Source organism: Bos javanicus, chromosome X, assembly GCF_032452875.1.
Source record: "Bos javanicus breed banteng chromosome X, ARS-OSU_banteng_1.0, whole genome shotgun sequence".
Taxonomy (NCBI): Eukaryota; Metazoa; Chordata; class Mammalia; order Artiodactyla; family Bovidae; genus Bos; species Bos javanicus.
Genome location: NC_083897.1, coordinates 61,542,547 through 61,547,977, shown reverse-complemented (window position 1 = coordinate 61,547,977; position 5,431 = coordinate 61,542,547).

Here is a 5,431-nt window from a genome sequence, read left to right as displayed (position 1 = left end):
GACAGTTCTGCATGATTTTCTGAGGACTTTCTGTGAGTGTGTGATGGGCCTATCTCAGGGAGTCTTGCTAAGTCACTACTGACTTCATTCCCAGTATCCCTGGAGTCCACTGCCAACTATTTGCTGCACATCTACTGGGAGGCCTCACCCTGTGCTTCACACCGTGGGGAGTGCAAAAGCCAGAGCTGCTGTCCTCCAGGGGTTTGCAGTTTGAGGAAATCCAAGTACCCACATGAAACAGTTGGAGAGTGATTAAGAAGAACTCTGAGAGATGGGACACTGACCCAAAGTGAGATCATCCATCTGAGAGGTCGAAGATCAGTGAGGGAGAAAGAAGGCTTCGTGGAGAAAGTAAGGTTGGGGAATCGATGGATAAGCCAGACTTGGAGAGATGGAAGAGTGAGAAAGACAGTTTTAGGAGAGGAACATCTTGAGTAAAAACATGCGAGTGGAGGAGGATTGAATCATGCTTCCTGACCTGACTTCTGGATCACCTCAATTCCTGACTCCTCATCTTGCCTTCTATGGCCTTGCCCACTCTCACCCGGTACCCAGTACTCAGTTTGTTGGGGCTGACACTCAGCTACAATGTATATTTGAGTTTTGGATGACAGCTGTATCCAAAGTATCATCCCCATCCAACCTTCCCAGCCCTGAGTTCCCTACCCTGGCACCCAACAGTGGAGGGATGTTCTTGAAAATGTTGTCCAGCCCTGAGATTTGGAATACAAAGGAGAGCTAGAATAGCACCAAAGAGTAGTGGGAAATCCAGTCATGGGAAATGGCTAAAATGACATCCCATGGTGGAGGAAGGGCCTTGGTCACCAAGCAGAGTGGTATAGATTTGATATAGTCAGAGATTAGGAACCACTGTGACCATTTATTTCTATTACTAGGGACAGAGTTTTCCTTTGACTAATATTAAGAAACTGGAGCCCTTTAGTTGACAAGGCAAATGAGTTGCTTCCCCTAATTAAAGGAAGTTCAGCCGACAGCCCAGTGAAGCCTATTTTTGTGTTAACCAGGCCAGCAGGGAAGACATCCAATTTACCCCTTCCCAAAGTCTTGGTTGAACTCCACCCCACACTGGCCCAAAGCTATTTGGTTTGGAAGCTGACAGTCCAACCTCTTCTGTGGCTTCTATTCACACTCTCACTAGCCTTGGGAGATTGTAAAGTCAAAAGAAGCAGAGGCTGCAGTTAGCTGGCCAAAACCAAATGTTGCTGCCCCACAGTGCCCCATGACACTCCACTCTGGGTGTAGCTGGATTTTCCCCATAGGGGAACTCGATTTTACAACCTCAGGGTGGAAAATGCCCGAGATGGGAGAAGAGATCAGGAGAGGAATGCAGCTGGAGGGTGCAAAAGGGTAGAATCCAAGACCTGGGTGTGGATTGACATGGAGTTAACTGGAACCTTTTGGAGAGAGTAGCCACCAACTTATTCTAGCAATCCTGGGCTACTGAATGAAAAGGATTCTTACAACAATTCCCACAAACTTTTGAAGGAGGTCAAAATTTGTGAAAGAATAGGTCAGATGTACCCCTTTATCTGAATATGAAGGAAAAAAAATAGCACAGACTAAAAGTTTCCACAAAATAAGTGAATGGCTTGTCTTTAACTTATGGAGAGCTGAGATCATGTTTCTTATTACTGTTCATCAAATCCCCAGGAACTAACATAGTAGATGCTCAGTCAGTGCTTGTTGGATGAATAAATGAATCACAGTAATAATAGTAATGACACTAATCAATATTTGTTGAGCCCCAATTGTACCCCAGGCAGTGCCCTAAGGAGTTTACATGTGTTAACTAGCTAATTGGATCCTCACAACAACCCTCTAATATAGGCTCATTATTATTCCCATTTTATAGCACAGGAAAGCAAGGCTCAAGAGGATGGTTCCTTGCCCAAGGATATACCACGACCAGTAAGCCACTGGCACCCCACTCCAGTACTCTTGCCTGGAAAATCCCATGGACAGAGGAGCCTGGTGGGCTGCAGTTCCTGGGGTTGCGAAGAGTTGGACACAACTGAGCGACTTCACTTTTACTTTTCACTTTCATGCATTGGAGAAGGAAATGGCAACCCACTCCAGTGTTCTTGCCTGGAGGAATCCCAGCGACGGGGGAACTTGGTGGGCTGCCATCTATGGGGTCTCACAGAGTCGGACACGACTGAAGTGACTTAGCAGTAGCAGTAAGCCACAAAGCTTGAATGGTTACTTCCTAAGGGAAGGCAGGAACACCCTGGCTATCTCTTGACCACTTGTGGTCTCTCTGTGTTCATAATGATCAACCAAATGTACTGTGAGGCAGACCCACAGTGACGATTCTTGATTATTTCCCCTGCCTGGGATGCTATCCTCAGTATCCTCTATCATCCTTCCATAAATGCACACATAACTCCTTTCTTCCTATTAGAATCCCACTCTTGCTTAAAGATTCAGTGCAAATTTCACTTCTTTTACCAAGATTGCGTTGACTGCTCTTGCTAGAAGAGCTCTCTCCCACTTGGGAATTCATATGGCACCCATGGGCCATACCACTCTTTTGATACTTGAAATCTACCTAGCATGCCAGTTAAGAGCCAGACTTTAGAGTCAGACTGGGCTGGGTTTAAATTCCAGCTCTGCCAATTTACTAGGTGTGTGACTGTGGGCAAGTTACTTAACCTCTCCATCAAGGAACATGATCTTTGAACTGGAAAGAGAATTAAAGCCTAAGATAGATGAGGAGATAATAAAGGAGTACTTAGTTGCCTTCAATGAGTTCAAGTTTCCAGGCCCGGACAAATTACATCCGAGGCTACTGAGAGAACATGCAGATGCGATCATGGAGCCAGTCTTAGTAACCTTTGAGAAATTATGGCAAAGGGAAGAGGTAAGAGACAGAAAGAGGCCGGCAGATGTTGTTTCAAGTTTTACTGAAGCGAGAGAGGGAGGTTGGTGTTACAGAGTACAAATATATTCCGGAAACTGCAGACCAGTGAGCATGGCATTGGTCTTTGGCAAAGGCATAGAATGCACTATTAAGCAGATCATTTCTGAGGCCTTAGAAAGGGAACGGAAATCACTAGGGGTAAGCATGAGCTCAGTAAAAGCAAGTCATGCTTAACTAAGCCCATTTCCTTTTTTGAATGGGTATCTTAAAGGGTAGATGAAGGGGATATACTGGAGTGTAATGTATCTGGATTTCAGCGAGACATTTGAAAAAGTGTTATATCCTCGTGGAAAAGATTGAAAAATTGAAGCTGAATGGTAGCAGAATTTACATGGATTGCTTCAAGTTTGAGCAATCATATTAAAAGTGATTTTTAATAAGGGGTGGGCCCTAAGGTCATGCTGCAGAATTCTGTCCTGGACCCTATCTTATTCAATATTTTTATTAGTCAAGTTGATCAAAGATGCATATAAAAGAAACTTGGTAATACAGAGCAGGCATTTTCAATGGAGGCGATATCGCCCCCAAGAGGGCAAAATCGGTTCTTGAGGAGTGAAAAGAAACATATAAATATAGAGTACAGATCTGTAGAGAGTACATAAATACACAGCTTACCAGTGTTATTAAAATTTCATGGGACAAGATTAGGCGAAAAAATGTCTTAAAAGTCTCCCTAGGGGGTTGATAATTTTAAAAAGGTTGAAAAACATTCGTATAAAGAATACAATATTTTAGGTGAGAGACTCAAAATCTAGAAAAATCATACGGGGATAAATTGAAATAAAAAATGAACAAGGTGATGGTTATCAAGGATGTATGGAAAGCCCAGAATCTAGGTAAAAATAAAAGTCAACTGTATAAGTATAGTATCTGGCAAATAATAGTAGTTCGTGTAAGAAACAAAAGAGGGTTTTAATTGTGTTACAAGCTCCATATTGAGCAGACAAGAGACCTGCAAACCGTGTCCCATGAGGCATGATTTAAGTGAACTGAAGATATTTAGCCTGGGGGACAAAAGATTCAAGCTGACATGACAGATATCTCTCATATGAAAGAGGAATTAAAAATAATTTATGTAAAGCTAATTTTTGCACGACCTAAGGAATACCTTTTTTTTTTTTTTTTTTTTTTAGCAATTAGAGGATGTCCAAATGTGGAGCAAGTTGCCTTCGAGAGGGATGAGCTTTCTAGATTATCAGGGTGGTATTTCTGCACTGAGCGGGATGGTAGATATGGCCTTTAAAATTTCTTCTAATTCTCAGATTCAGAGACTCCCTACTCATTTGAAAGTTACAGAGGTGGAAAAGATGGCTGACCAAGATGATCCCGGACAAAACACTCTCCCCTTGGTTTCAAAGCTGTAACCCCACATTATGGAGGATACTTGCTTGAGAAATCTGTCACTCAGGAACCAAATCAGGTATATCCATACTTCTCATTCAATTTCAATCTTGGCATACAGGGTGAGATGGCACAGAGGGAGTGTGGGGAAGTGCCAAGGAGGAGGTCTCAGAGACCAGAGTTAGAGAACTGCTCACATCTGTTTCATGAAAATACTGGTATGGGGCCAGCGCATAGGGTGAGTACACTTCCTTTCCTTCTTAATCTCTCCCCTCTAGGACTCAATGAGCCAGCAGCACATTTGATGCAGGGACGGGGCAGAGGGTGGTAATTTCAGATCAAAGGTTAGAGAGCTGGGGAATGAGATATGGAGCCCTCACCCTTTCTGAAAATTGAAACAAAGAAAACTTGAGAATCTAGTCCCTGGAACTGTGGCCCAGGAAATGACTCAGGGGATAGGGCCCTAGCTGGGGTACACCACAGTATCTACAGGGCTCTGAGTATCTCCCCGAAGCCTCTTGGTCAGCAGCATAAACCCAGTTGTTGGTTCTGCTTTTCACAGAACATGGCCAGGCAGACTCTCCACAGCCCCTTTGCTAGAAATTAGGCTTCTTCCAGCTGCCATGGAATCAAACTCCACTCGCTTTCCTCTTGCTGTTACCCTCTCTCTGCCCTTGGCCAGAGGTAACTTATTACTTTACAAAACAACCTTTTCTTCCCTGTGCCACACCAAGTCCTATTTCACTCCCACCCACTCACTGAAGGGCTCATCACCAACATAGATCTGTGTACCAGGGCTGGGACTGCAGCTGAGCCCACCAGAATGTTGCCGGCACTTCGAGATTTTTCTCTCCATGTCCTCCCTTGAGTCATGCTCAGGTCTGCACTCTTAACCTTGGGACAGAAAAGCCAGAAATCTCTCAGACCCCTCCCTGAAAAGTCCTCTTTCTCCTTGGAACAGAAAGCACTTTCAAACATGGCTTTCCTGTTTTTTTGTTTTTCAGTTTTCTGGTGGGTGGATCTGGAGTGGGCATCCCGTTTGCACATCTGGTAGGGGCACTTTCCAGATTTTCCTCATGACTCAGGATCAGTTTCTGACTGTTAGGCGGGGCCAAGTCTCCTGAATTTAATGCAGGGCACCTCCCCCTG